This window comes from Bos javanicus, chromosome 29, assembly GCF_032452875.1.
Source record: "Bos javanicus breed banteng chromosome 29, ARS-OSU_banteng_1.0, whole genome shotgun sequence".
In the NCBI taxonomy this organism is placed as follows: Eukaryota; Metazoa; Chordata; class Mammalia; order Artiodactyla; family Bovidae; genus Bos; species Bos javanicus.
The window spans coordinates 29066870-29082156 of NC_083896.1; the positions used below are offsets into that span (position 1 = coordinate 29066870).

The window sequence follows — 15287 nt, forward strand, 5'->3', positions numbered from 1 at the left end:
GCTCACCACAACTAGAGAAAGCTCGTACATAGTGCTGAAGATCCAGCATAGCCAAAAATAATTTTTTTAATTAAAAAAAAAACTTCAAAAATAAATAAAAAGCCAGAGGTAGCTAGTGGCTATCTTGCTGGCATCTGTAGCTACAGTAGATGAAGATATAATACAATACCTGGAAAGTGCTCAACCAGCCCAGTGTCTGGCACATAGTAAGCACTCAGTAAAGGTCTGCTATTGTTAGGTGTGTGTCTCGCTTTCCAGCCCACCACACCCGATGGCTCTCAACGACACCCCCACTTGCTGTCCCAGAGTCACCTGGGGCGGTGAGGAAGGGGGGAAGGTGTCGCTGCTGGTGGGGCATGTCAGTAATGAGCCTGGCACTAAATGTTTCTGGTCTGCTACTTTCCCTGGAGGGTCATGTGAGCCGGAGTGGTATGTGGCCTGCTTTGCAAGTGATTAACATGGTGTAAGCAATCTGCATGGAGAGAAAAACCCCTCCGCTGGTATTCCATTATTCTATTAGAGTTTCAGAGCCGGGATTAAGTGGACATGATTTCTTCCTATGGGCCATTAATTTTGTTTTATTGCTGGTCTGATGGCCATTACCCTTTTTTGCCAATGCATTCCCCCATTAGGTTTGTACAATTAACAAAATATGTGCTGTTAGGGCTTTGATAGGAACAGTGGGATGGAAATAAAGGGAGGGGGTGCAGCTTCCACTGAGTTGGGGGTGGGGAGAGGCTGGACTCAGGGGTGGGGCCCTGTAGTCCTGGCATTCCTAGAAACTGCCCTAGGACCTTCTCTGGCTGTCTCCTGGCCAGAGGTGAAGCAGCGAGCCAGGGGAGAGAGAAGGAGGAACGCTTGTGGGCCTGGCTGGGAACAGCGCGGCTACGAACGCAATGAGTCACCTCCACACTGCCACCTTGGGCCCTCAGCCGGCAGCATGAGTCAGCCTCCAGGTGCCCGGCCCTGTGGGCTTCTTGCAAGCGACACCTGCCTTCTCTCTGAGAGACAAACAGGGGGACCCAGGCCTGAAAAGGGGGCCTCTGACACTTGTTGTCATCCAGCGACTGCCACGTGAAGATGCAAGTTTGGCGTTCATCCCGAATTCGGGAGAAAAACCTAGGATCTGGATTTTCAAATGTGAAACTTTTAGCGTTTTAGATGTTGTCAGTGTTTACAAAAACATCAAGCAGGCAAGAGGCTGGCTCAGGGCTGCCGGGGGGTGACCTCTGCCAGACGCTGAGCTGTCCTTGGAGGGTTTGGAGGAGGAACGGACATGACGGAATTTGTGTTTCAGGGAGATCCCGGGCTTGGGGGAAGTGGTGGACGGGCCGGAAGGGGATGAGGCTGGAGGCCCAGAGATGGATTAGGGGCCCAGCAGAGAAAAGGAAGCCTGGCAGGTGACGATGGGTCAGGAAGAAGAGCAGTGACGTTCCTGATGGAGAATAAGTACGTCTTGTGTCTCGGTGTTTTCTCATCCCCGAGGGTGCCCTCTTTACAGGTGTAGGACCTGGCTTAGAGTCTCGGGCTGAGGCCGGAGGGCACGACTGAGGCAATTTCCCCGGTCCTCTCTGCAGCTGGGCGCCCAGACCTGCCTGCAGCCCAGGGCGCTGAGGACGGCGGGAAATGAGCCTGTTCTCACCTGGCTCTGAGGAGACCTGTGCAGCACTCTCAGGGCTGGACGGATACGTTTCCCAGAGCCAAGCGCTTAGTGCCAGCTGGGTCTCTCGGTGTTCGTTTCCTCGGTCGTTGTGTTATCGAGAGGCTGGTGCTCAGGGCCTGCGATGCTGTGACTGACTGACCGCCTCACTCTAACATTAACATAAACCACAGCGAGCTTTCATGGGGGGGTGTGAGGGGAGTGGAGGTGGAGTAGAGAGGGTTCTCGGGGTGATGAGGCGGGAGACGCAGGACCCACTGTGACCCTGCAGGTGACTCTGTCTCAGAGGGTCTTATTTATTTATTTTTGGCTGCGCTGGGTCTTCATTGCTGTGTGGGTTTTCTCTAGTTGTGCCAATCAGGGGCTACTCTTTAGTTCTGGTATGTGGGATTCTCATTGTGGTGGCTTCTCTTGTTGCAGAACGTGGGCTGTAGAGTGAGGGCGTCAGCAGTTGGGGCTCCCAGGCTCTAGAGCACAGGCTCAGCACTTGGGGCTCCCGGGCTCTAGAGCACACACTTGGTGGTTGGGGCTCCCGGGCTCTAGAGCACACGCTTGGTGGTTGGGGCTCCCGGGCTCTAGAGCACAGGCTCTGTAGTTGTGGTGCACGGGCTCTAGAGCACAGGCTCTGTAGTTGTGGTGCACGGGCTTAGTTGCTCCATAGCATGTGGGGTTTTCCCAGACCAGGGATTGAGCCCAAGTCTCCTGTATTAGCAGGAGGACTCCTTACCACTGAGCCACCAGGGAAGCCCTGGGAGCGTCTTTTTTAAGTTTTGTTTCTCTTTGGGGAGTTTTACTTATGTGCCTACAGAGGTTTATCAGAGATGGGGACCATCCAGAGAGACTCCAGGTGCCTGAGAACAGATTGTCATGTCACAATTTGTCCTCCTCCTAAAGGCCTGGTCGGGGGAAGAGCAGAGCGGCTTGTCATGGGTGGTGGGATGAAGGCAGAGGCCCTCAGGCTTCTTGATTTGCCTCCCTTTCCCCATCGAGCTGCTGCCAGCCCTCACCTCCTCATGCTGAAGAGCAGCAACAGCAGCCCCATTCGTTGTTAGGAGTATGTTCCAGGCATTGCACAAAACTCTCTTGGGGCATCACCTCATTTAAAGGCGCTGCTCTTATTCCCCTTTTACAGATGCAAACATTGATGTTTGTAGAGATTAAGGTTAGGGAGGCGATGGACCCATGCTAAACCCAGAACTGCTGCCTCCTACGTCTATATTCTTAACCACAGTCATAGACTGAGCTACTTCAGGGCTTCCATGGGGCGGTGGGGGAAGGGGTGAGTCTGGGCAACATCAGAGATGTGTAGAAGTCACATGCTTCCAGAATCATCTAGTCAAGCACTATCATTTTGCAGATGGGAAAACGGAAGCAGCCAGTGGTTAAAGTTCCATGTTCAAGACCACACAGTAAGTTAATGATGGAGTCAGGGTGTGAACCCATGATGCCCTTGGTCTAGTGCCCTCTGTGTTAGACCCATCTTGCTAAGTTCCAAGCCCATCTCCCTCCAGCCTTCTCTCTTACCCAGGATGCTTCGTGGGAGCTGGCTCAGCTCTCCTGGGGCATGCAGAGTCAAGTTCTAGGGTGTCCCCTCCTGTGGGAAGCTTTCTTCTGTCCCCCTCAACCTCTTAATGATGAATGTTCTTCAGCTCCGTCCTCATTTACCATTTCATGAATGTCCACATATTTATAAATCCCATTTATGATTCACATCTATGTTCATTGGTGAGTAAGGCAGGCCTGAGTTTAGATTCTGGTTGTATAGGGGCAGGGCTGCTTGTCACAAGGCCTTTGATGTGGCATGCCAGGAAGAGAGGCTGCTGGCCTTGGAAGCCCTAAAATGACATGCACTTGGCTCCCCAGCAGCGCCCCTGGGTCAGTGCCAGACAAGAAGACTTTTCCGCTGGTGCAGAGTGAGGAGTGGCAATCAAGGACAATGTGGAGAGGTTGTGTGTACACATATGTGTGCATGTGTGTTGGGTGTGAGAGAGAGAGATGGACACATAGAGACCGAAAGAGACAGAGACAGAAAGAGGAGACAGGCGTGACGGTGGTGGGGCAGGGCTGCTGCTGTTTATGATGCCCCATTCATTTCAGAGAGTTCAGTGAGTGGCCCTTTGTGCTCACCTTACTTTGAAGGGTTGGTTTACTTTATAAAACAATGATAAAAGAAGACACTTTTAATATTTTATCGATACGCGTGTTTGTCACCTCTCCCAGTCTCCCAGCGTTTTCTTATTAGTGTTTTATGGGTGAGGGGAGCCACGTCTGGGAGACCATACTAAGGGGCATCTTCTTACCCAACAAAGGATCCTCTTTCCTGAATCGGAAGCTCATTTTCCAAAGAAGCCTAACTCCCTGTTGGATGGTTCTTCGGACTAGAGGAGTCCTTATATATTGAACTGCAGATTGGCTTCCTCTGCTGCTGCGGCTGCTAAGTCGCTTCAGTCGTGTCCGACTCTGTGTGACCCCATAGACGGCAGCCCACCAGGCTCCCCCGTCCCTGGGATTCTCCAGGCAAGAACACTGGAGTGGGTTGCCATGTCCTTCTCCAATGCATGAAAGTGAAAAGTGAAAGTGAAGTCACTCAGTCGTGTCCAACTCTTAGCGACCCCATGGACTGCAGCCTACCAGGCTCCTCCATCCATGGAATTTTCCAGGCAAGAGTACTGGAGTGAGGTGCCATTGCGGACTAGAGAAGTCCTTATATATTGAACTGCAGATTCGCTTCCTCTAATATCTGTCAGTTAGCCCTAAGTCTACCCTGTGGAGCAACACCAGCCCCTCTTCAAATATCTGGAGGACCCCATGTGGGAGAGAGATTGTTGTCAATAGAACTAGGACCAATAGGTCATGTTAAAGAGGGGCAAATGGAGGTCCATCTCCAGTTTCTTCTCCCATATCTTCTATTTTATGGCTCCTGATAATTAAAATCACAACAATGACAGGTAATATGCAATGTGTGTTTATTTTGTGCAAGGCACTGTTCTAGGCATTTTACAGTATATGGATTCATTCAACCCTTACAGCCAACCTCAAAGGCAGAACAGAACCCTCATTAGCGCCATTTTACAGATGGGAACTGAGAACTATGGACAAAAGTTCCTTAACATTGTACAAGAGGTAGTAAACAATAAAACCATACCAATGAAAAAGAAATCAGATCAGATCAGATCAGTCGCTCAGTTGTGTCTGACTCTTTGCGACCCCATGAATCGCAGCACGCCAGGCCTCCCTGTCCATCACCAACTCCCAGAGTTCACTCAGACTCACGTCCATCAAGTCAGTGATGCCATCCAGCCATCTCACCCTCTGTCATCCCCTTCTCCTCTTGCCCCCAATCCCTCCCAGCATCAGAGTCTTTTCCAATGAGTCAACTCTTTGCATGAGGTGGCCAAAGTACTGGAGTTTCAGCTTGAGCATCATTCCTTCCAAAGAAATCCCAGGGCTGATCTCCTTCAGAATGGACTGGTTGGATCTCCTTGCAGTCCAAGGGACTCTCAAGAGTCTTCTCCAACACCACAGTTCAAAGGCATCAATTCTTTGGCGCTCAGCCTTCTTCACAGTCCAACTCTCACATCCATACATGACCACAGGAAAAACCATAGCCTTGACTAGACGAACTTCTGTTGGCAAAGTAATGTCTCTGCTTTTGAATATGCTATCCAGGTAGGTCATAACTTTCCTTCCAAGGAGTAAGCGTCATTTAATTTCATGGCTGCAATCACCATCTGCAGTGATTTTGGAGCCCAGAAAAATAAAATCTGACACTGTTTCCACTGTTTCCCAATCTTTCCCATGAAGTGATGGGGCCGGATGCCATGATCTTCGTTTTCTGAATGTTGAGCTTTAAGCCAACTTTTTCACTCTCCTCTTTCACTTTCATCAAGAGGCTTTTGAGTTCCTCTTCACTTTCTGCCCTAAGGGTGATGTCATCTGCATATCTGAGGTTATTGCTATTTCTCCCAGCAATCTTGATTCCAGCTTGTGTTTCTTCCAGTCCAGCGTTTCTCATGATGTACTCTGCATATAAGTTAAATAAACAGGGTGACAATGTACAGCCTTGACGTACTCCTTTTCCTATTTGGAACCAGTCTGTTGTTCCATGTCCAGTTCTAACTGTTGCTTCCTGACCTGCATACAGATTTCTCAAGAGGCAGATCAGGTGGTCTGGTATTCCAAAGAATAGCAAGAAGACATAAGAAAGCCTTCTTCAGTGATCAATCCAAAGAAATAGAGGAAAACAACAGAATGGAAAAGACTAGAGATCTCTTCAAGAAAATCAGAGATACCAAGGGAACATTTCATGCAAAGATGGGCTCGATAAAGGACGGAAATGGTATGGACATAAGAGAAGCAGAAGATATTAAGAAGAGATGGCAAGAATACACAGAAGAACTGTACAAAAAAGATCTTCACGATCCAGATAATCACGATGGTGTGATCACTGACCTAGAGCCAGACATCCTTAGTGGGTGGCTTAGAAAGCATCTAGTGGGCCTTAGAAAGCATCACTATGAACAAAGCTAGTGGAGATGATGGAATTCCAGTTGAGCTATTCCAAATCCTGAAAGATGATGCTGTGAAAGTGCTGCACTCAATATGCCAGCAAATTTGGAAAACTCAGCAGTGGCCACAGGACTGGAAAAGGTCAGTTTTCATTCCAATCCCAAAGAAAGGCAATGCCAAAGAATGCTCAAACTACCTCACAATTGCACTCATCTCACACGCTAGTAAAGTAATGCTTAAAATTCTCCAAGCCAGGCTTCAGCAATATGTGAACCGTGAACTTCCTGATGTTCAAGCTGGTTTTAGAAAAGGCAGAGGAACGAGAGATCAAATTGCCAACATCCGCTGGATCATGGAAAAAGCAAGAGAGTTCCAGAAAAAGAAATGCAAGATGGCAAAGTGGTTGTCTGAGGAGGCTTTACAAATAGCAAAGAAAAGAAGAGAAGCAAAAGACAAGTGAGAAAGGGAAAGATGTACCCAACTGGATGCAGAGTTCCAAAGAAGAGCAAGGAGAGATAAGAAGGCCTTCTTAAATGAACAATGCAAAGAAGTAGAGGAAAACAGTAGAATGGGAAAGACTAGAGATCTCTTCCCCAAAATTAGAGATACCAAAGGAACATTTCATGCAAGAATGGGCACAATAGCGAGGACCAGAAGCAGAAGAGATTAAGAAGAGGTGGCAAGAATACATAGAAAAACTATATGAAAAAGGTCTTAATGACCTGAATAACCATGATGGTGTGGTCACTTACCTAGAGCCAGACATACTGGAATGTGAAGCCAAGTGGGCCTTAGGAAGCATTACTACAAATAAAGCTACTGAAGGTGATGAAATTCCAGCTGAGCCATTTAAAACTCCTAAAAGATGATGCTGTTCCAATGCTGCACTCAATATGCCAGCACATTTAGAAAACTCAGCAGTGGCCACAAGACTGGAAAAGGTCAGTTTTCATTCCAGTCCCAAAGAAGGGCAATCCAAAAGAAAGTTCAAGTTTCTTATAATTGCACTCATTTCACATGCTAGCTAGGTTATGCCCAAAATTCTTTAAGCTAGGCTACAATAGTATATGAACTGAGAGCTTCCAGACGTACAAGCTGGGTTTAGGAAAGGCAGAGGACACAGAGACCAAATTGCCAACATTCGTGGAGAAAGCATGGGAATTCCAGAAAAATGTCTACTTCTGCTTCATTAAATATGCTAAAGGCTTTGACTGTGTGGATCATAACAAAGGAAAATTCTTAAAGAGATGGGAATACCAGACCAACTTATCTGCCTCTTGAGAAACCTGTGTGTGGGTCAAGAAGCAACAGTTAGAACTGGACATGGAACAGTGGACTGGTTCAAAATTGGGAAAAGAGTACGTCACGGTTGTATATTGTCACCCTGCTTATTTATCTTATGTGCAGAGTACATCATGCGAAATGCTGGACTGATGAATCACAAGCTGGAATCAAGACTGCTGGGAGAAATATCAGCAACCTCAGACATTCAGATGATACCACTCTAATGGCAGAAAGTGAAGAGGAACTGAAGAACCTCTTGAAGGTGAAAGAGGACAGGGAAAAAACTTGAAACTCAACTTTAAAAAACGATGATCATGGCATCTGGTCCCATCACTTCATGGCACATAGAAGGGGGGAAATGGAAGCAGTGACAGATTTTATTTTCTTGGACTCCAAAATCACTGCAAACAGTGACTGCAACCATGAAATTAAAAGATGTTTGCTCCTTGGAAGGAAAGCTATGACGAACTTGTGCTGTGCTATCCTTAGATGCTCTGTCATGGGGTTGTATGTTGACTCTTTGCAACCCCGTGGACTGTAGCCTGCCAAGCTCCTCTGTGCATGGGGATTCTGCAGCCAAGAATACTGGAGTGGGTTGCCATTCCCTCCTCCAGGGGATCTTCTCAACCCAGGGATCAAATCCAGGTCTCCTGCATTGCTGGTGGATTCTTTACCATCTAAGCCAACAGGGAAGCCCAACAATTCTGGAGTGGGTAGCCTATCCCTTCTCCTGGGGATCTTCCTGACCCAGGAATTGAACTGGGGTCTCCTGCATTTCAGGCAGATTCTTTACCAGCTGAGCTACCAGGGAAGCCCATGACAAACCTAGAGAGCATATTAGAAAGAAGAGACATCACTTTACCAACAAAGATCTGTATAATCAAAGCTATGGTTTTTCCGGTAGTCATTTATGTATGTGAGAGTTGGACTGTAAAGAAGGCTGAGTGCCGAAGAACTGATGCTTCTGAATTGTGGTGCTGGAGAAGACTCTTGAGAGTCCCTATGGTCTACAAAGAGATCAAAGTAGTCAATCCTGAAGGAAATCAACCGTGAATATTCATTGGAAAGTCTGATGCTAAAGCTCCAATACCTGACAACTTGATGCAAAGAGCTGACTCATTGAAAATGACCCTGATGCTGTGAAAAATTGAAGGTGAAAGGAAAAGGATGTGGTGAGGATGAGATAGTTAGATAGCATCACTGACTTAATGGACATGAATCTGAGCAAACTCTGGGAGATAGTGAAGGACAGAGGAGCCTGGTGTGCTACAGTCCGTGAAGCTGCAAAGAGTCAAACATGACTTAGCGACTGAACAACAGCATATGAAAAACTGAGACATAGAGAAGTTAAGTAACTTACCCACCGGCCCACTGCCAGGAAGCGGTGGGGCTGTGATAGACACCTGTACTGTCTGATTCCAGAGGTTGTGCTTTGAATTACTAAACTGTTAGCCAGTACTTTGACCACTAGACATCTTTGCTCACCTCTCTCTTCTACCCATCACTGTCAAAGTTATTAAAATATGATGTCAAAACTGCATCTGAAAGTACTGTAGATCGCTACGTCTAAAGTGAGAGGACCATTCTCTTGGTTGCCTATCATACAGCTATTAAGGCAACTGAGATCAATGTAAGGGGTTTGGCAGCAACATCACACCCTGGGCTCTACCTCAACTTGCATTTAACTCAAATAACACTTGCCCTTTTTTAAAAAACCAGGTCACCCCAATCTGTGATTTCTTTTATTTTGACCGTGCTGGGTTTTTGTTGCTAAGCATGGGTTCTCTCTAGTTGAGGCTACTCTCTAGTTTCAGGGCAAGGGCTTCTCTTGTTTTGGAATGTGGGCTCTAGGGGCTTGCACTTCAGTGGTGTGGCGCACAAGCTTCGTTGCCCCTTGGCATCTGAAATTTTCCCAGATCAGGAATCGACCTCGTGTCCCCTGTGTATTCTTAACCCCTGGACCACCGGGGAAGTTCCCAATGTGTGACTTTTGCAATTGACTTTTGAATGTTAAGAGTAGTATTTGGTATATTTATCCTTGTCAAATCTTTTTCCACAACTCAGTAAAAAACTAAAATGGATTTGCATGTGGACATAGCATATAATAATTTGATGGTTTAGAGTGATAGGATGTAATAAGAATTTTTTTATTTTCAAATTTATTTCATTTATGGTTGTCATGATGTTATTGTATGAGAGATAAAAACTGGTCGTGGGAAAAATTGACTTTTTAATTTTGGCCCATCCTTTCAACTTGTTCAAAGCTTTGTAACACGTGCCCATCAGAATCCATCTCCCGAACAGAGTGGCTGTCCTGTCCAGCTGACCAGCATGTGCACCTGGAGGTCCAACCTATTTCCTTCCAAGTCTCTGGTGTCTCAACAGTCAGTCCCAGCAGGCAGGGATAAATCCGCACTGCATGCAGTTCAATCAAGAAACTTCCTGTCTTGAGTTCATATACGCTCAGTAGCAATGTGTCAATAGTGTAGAAGATTACAAGTTGGAGCCCATTGCCAGCTAGGAGCTGGTTGTCAGGTTCTGGTTAGAATGAACAGAGTCCACCTCTGAACATTGCAGCAGACACTTGTTGAGAACCTGTTATGTTGTGGGCTAAACAGATGCATAAATGCAGTCCTCATCCTCAGCCACGTGCCATCAGTGGTCTGGTCTTGTCTCTGAAGCACCTCCATGAGTCAGCAGTCTTGGTCCTGGAGATGTTAGTAGACAGCCCCAGGAAGTGCCTCATCTTGGGTGACATCATCATGAACAAGAGGGACATCTTTTCCAGGAGTGCGTTGTATCACACTCCATTCCTGAATGTCCTGTCTGAAACTCCACCTTTTCCAGGGAACCTCTCATCTTAACTAAAAGGAAAATACTACAGAGTGGTGGGGGTGGGGAGGGTTCTCTCTTTCATGACATTTCTTTGTAGGAAAACCTTCCATGGCTCCAGGAGCTCCCAGCCCAAGCCTGACCTCTCCAGCTGCCACTCGAGCTGGGATGCTCTGGCCCCAGCCGGCTGACTCAGCATTAATTCCTCCTCCAGTGTCTCAGGCACGCAGCCTCTGCCTTGTCCCTGGACACTCCACGCTTTCCCCCATCATTCTTGCTCAGATTGCACCCTTTCTTGGAATGCCACCTCTCTTCTTCCACCAGCTGAATCTTGCCTGACCTGTCCTCCAAGATCCTGGTCAAGTTCTCCCTCTCCCTGAAAACTTCCCTGAATTCTCCAGCTCTCACAGTCCCCATTTCTGTAGAGAGAGAGCGAGTTATAGTCTCTACCACACAGTTCAGCACTGCTTTATGTACGTTCTCATCTTATCTGATGGATATTCTTGTTTCACCAATGACGTGGCAGCACTTTTATTATGGGACCCATGGATTTTATTCCTGCTGGGCTGGGTGAGTGTAGATGGTATAAATATGTGCTGGCTTTTTTTTTTTTTCTCTCCTTTAAAAATGTATTTATTTGACTGTACTGGGTCTTAGTTGCAACATGCAGGATCTTCGCTGTGTCATGTGGGATTTTTCGCTGCAGTGCACAGACTCTCTAGTTGCAGTACTTGGGCTCAGGAGTTGGGGCACTCGGGCTTAGTGGCTCCAAGGCATATGGGATCTTAGTTCCTTGACTAGGGATTGAAGCTAAGTCCCCTGAATTACAAGGTGGATTCTTAACCACTGGGCCACCAGGGTAGTCCCTGTGCTGGGTTTTCTTCTTTTTATTGTTGTTGTTGCTTTATCCCAGGGTAAAGCAATCATGTTTTCTGATCTTATCAGTCACACCCCATCACTGTTCCCCATGAACATCTCCCTTCTAACCCAAGGGGACTGACTCTTCACTTTCCGTAATCCTGCCATAAACCACAGTACTGGTGGTGGTGTTTGCTTGTCTGGGCAGCTCCCCCATATGAGTTTCAAGCTTTCCCAGGGGCTCCTCCATTCTGTCCCGCTCTGCTGGGGTCTTTGGTCAGACAAGAGGCATTGGTAAATGATCATTGCTTTGCTCAGCTCAGGGCGCCCCACAGCCATGAGCTGCTTTTTCTCTGGGACTCCTACAGGGGAGGTGTTGAATCACACGCAGTCTATAAAGATGTCTTTTTTCACCATCAGGTTGAAACTGGAGTGGGACTCTGAGGCCGACCTCCATGCCGCTCACCAGCAAAGGGACTGTGAACTGTGAGTAGCTTTGATTGGCATTTTCTAAGCTAACTCAATAAGGTTATGGGTTAAAGACCAGCCCTGAACCTGATCTTCCACAACCATGCCTTGTGCGAGGGACGCGCTCGACAATGAGCCGGTCAGGACGTGAAATATGGTGGACCTGTAATTAGATGAGGCCTGAATGTGACGAAGAGGCCCTGTAACAGGACATCCTATTTAATTAGATTGTATTGATTGTGCATTACGGTGGGTCTGATGTGTTCTGTGAGTCATGAGTGTTGGAGAGGGAGATTCTGGAGTTTGCAAGGCCAGGCCAGACCCCAGCCACTATGGTGTGCGAGCTAAGTGTGGGAGGCTGTGAGAGGAGGAACCAGGCGAAGTTCAGAGCTCGCACTTGCTTTTATGTCTGGTTGTTTCTAGAGAGACACGAGGGAGGAAAAAGGAAATACGGCTGGTCGCTTCCCTCTGGTCAGCCTAGGAACCACTGCACCTTATATGTGTGTGTATTTGCTCATCAGACTCTCCCACTTGGCAGAAGTCTTCTAATCCGTAGGCCCTGGCCTCTGTCCAGTCTGCTCAGTGGAACTTTCTTTGGTAATTCAGCTAGAGGTGGTTTCTCCATCTTCTGGGTTTCTTTGCCTTATCTGTCTGCTGGGCATCTCTCTGCCGGCACAGTGCCCTCATGAGGCTGAGCTTCTGGAGACTGGTCTGGGATCCCCTCATCCTTATTTCCAGCTGTGCCCTCCAGCTGTGCCCTCCATCCCGGCCCTGCTCAGGCAGTGTCAGCTGGAAGGGCCTGTGGCTGGGCAACCTCCCCCACTCTGCTTCAGGGGCTCCCGGGGCCCCAGCGGCTGCGACTTTGATAGTACATTGGCTCCCAACCAGTCCATGGAATTATAAATGATTAACCGTTATCAGCGCACATCTTCACCTCTGTGTAAAAATAGATTGACTGTAATGAGTATTTGAATAAATCATAAGAATGGCCACCCCGCGATCGTCTAACATCCTGCCGATGGCTGCCCGATGACTGAGCAGGGCGCCGGCCCTCTGCCTAATGGCCTGCGAGGCCATGCCGGTGCCTCCGTGATTGACGGGTGTGGCTCCCAGGGCACCCCCTCTCAAGCCCGCAGGCCCGGGGGTGGGAAAGGGTGCCTCCCTCCCTCCTGTTCCAGGAAAACCTACCTCAGAGATGGAGCCGAGGGGGCGGGAGGGGGGAGCCAGGGTAGGAAGATAATGACCTTTGTGAGAATCGATGTCTGCTCGCGGCGGAGGTTAGAGGGACCCCATAAGTCAAGTCAAGTGTGAGAGGAGCAAGCCGAGCGTGAACTTCGTGAGAGCCAGCAAGTAGGGGAACTAGGTCTGCACACATTCTGCCTGGATCCGTGAGGTCAGCTGATGCCCAGCCTGCGACCACCCAGCCTCGGGGGAGCGCCCTCTCGGGGACAATCTGGGACCTGCCCAGAGGACGGAGGCAGAGCGGGAATCTGCAGGTCCCAGGATGCTGAAATGGGATGATTCAAAGGGTCTTTCAGGGAGCAGGGTTTTTGCTCAGGCTGCCCCATGCAGAGGAGCCTGCAGAGAAGGGAAAGGTCTCAAAGTCTGAAGTGAGGGCTGGATTTGAAAAGGAAAAGTCAAACATAATTTGGGTGGTGTTCCAGTTCCTAGGGCTATGTAACAAACCACCCCAAGACTTAGTGACTTAACAACATTTATTGAGCTCATTTATTCTGTGAGTCAAGAGTCCAAACAGGGCACGAGGGTGGGGGGTACTGTCTCTGGTCCACAGGCCTGGGGTCTCCTCGGGGGCAGAAGCTGAATGCTGGAATCATCGGAAGGCTCGTTCGCTTGTCACTCTGCAGGTGGATACCAACTGTCAGCCAAGGTGTTAGCTGACATCAGAACCATGTGCCCTCTCCCTGTGGCCTGGACATCCTCATAACATGGGTGCCCTGAGGGAGCATCCCTGAGAGGAGCCAGGAGCTGGGCGGGGCTGCCTGCTATCACTTCCACATGTTCCTGTTTGGGGCAGACACAAAGGCTCACCTGGGTTTAAAGAAGGGGACGTGGACACCCCCTAATCCCGTCTCAAAGGAGGAATAGGCACAGCACGTTCAATGAAGAATGTGTTGGGGGGTGGTAATATGTCATTGCAGCTGTCTTTGGCGAGGACACGCCCACAGCTAGTGTTCATCCGGTATGGCAAAGCACAGCCTCCTGAGGCAAGCTACGGAAAGCCCTGCTTTCAAGAATCAAACCGTCTCTTAACTCACACAATGTCTGTGTTTGAAGCCCCCCTGGAAGGCTAGGCTCCTCCCCCTGGCAGGAGGTGTTGAGGCTCTGCAGCTGGTAGAAACCTCTACCCAATGGTCCTTCTCAGCAAGAGGGGCTCCAGTTTGCAGCCCACAGCTTGAAGTGCCAGGTCTGGAGAGGGACTTAGACCTGTGACACAGACGCCACAAGCCTTGAGCCCTTCATTCCCTGGGGCGTAGCTCCTTCCCCACCCCCCGCCGACTCCAGGGCTTTCCAAGCTGGGAGACTCAGCTTTGGCCAAAGATTGGATGAAGAGGTCCATCCCTGGATGGAGCTCAGGGCAGGCCACAGTCTGCTTCGTCCCCACACCTTCATACACTCACTCACACACACAACACTCTCACTCGCTCACACACACACAACATTCACACACAGTCACTCACACACACTCACACTCACAAACATAACACTCTCACACACATTCACTCACACATACACACACACAACACACACACACACACATAGACACACTATACCCTGTGGGAGGCAGAACCCTTGAGGCCCAAACTCCCTGTCCTTTGCCGTTTTCCTGAGCCAGTTGCAGCCAAGTTTTGAAAGAGGATCTGAGTCCTCTGGATGCCCTGTCCTGACTTAAGGGGATACAACCAGAACTCAAGCAGCTGAAGGGTTGAGGGAGAACCAGTTTGTTTTCCCAAAGATACGGGAATGGCTAGTGACAAAAGGGAGGGGGTAGGGAAGAGAGGGGGCAAAGGGGCATGATTTTGATGAAAAGGTTTGGAGGGAGCGTCTGAAGTCTTCCACAAGTTGGCTAAATATTAATATTAATAACCATGTTAGTTGAGCACTTACTATATGCTAGAACTCTGATCAGCATGTGATGGGCATGTTCTCCTTAAAACCCTCTACTGCTTTATGAGACACTGTTATTATCTCAGTAGTACCTACAGAAAGGGGGCAGAGGTCCAGACACCAGAGAGGAACCCTAGTCAGGGATACAGTAAGTTAGCCACAGACCTGAAATCAAACTTAAGACTCTATTCTAAAGCCTTAATTACTTTATCCTGAGGCTCCGAGAAACCCAGTTTACTCTCCCGTAAAAGGGGGAAGTCTGATGACCTCATCTCCAACATCACCCGCAGTCCTTCCTTACCTTCCAAACGCGCAGAAAAGATTCTGGGAACTGGCTTTGTTGTTGTTCAGTCACTAAGTTGTGTCCAACTGTTTGTGACCCCATGGACTGCAGCATACCAGGCTTCCCTGTCCTTCACCATCTCCTCAATGAGTTTGCTCAAACTCATGTCCATTGAGGCGATGATGCCATCCAACCATTTCATCCTCTGTCACCTGCTTCTTCCCCTGCCCTCGATCTTCCCCAGCATCAGGGTCTTTTCCAATGAGT

The 15287-nt window shown here is 48.6% G+C and overlaps 1 protein-coding gene across 5 annotated transcripts in view; it reads left to right on the forward strand.

Moving 5' to 3' along the window:
* The window catches only part of PKNOX2 (PBX/knotted 1 homeobox 2), a 298567-nt gene that overhangs the window by 75415 nt on the left and 207865 nt on the right, over positions 1-15287 (forward strand). For all 5 annotated transcript variants that reach the window (XM_061406325.1, XM_061406327.1, XM_061406324.1 and 2 more), the window contains exon 2: positions 11564-11629. The gene's annotated coding sequence lies outside the window, so the exon portion shown is untranslated. The remainder of the gene's footprint in view (positions 1-11563; positions 11630-15287) is intronic.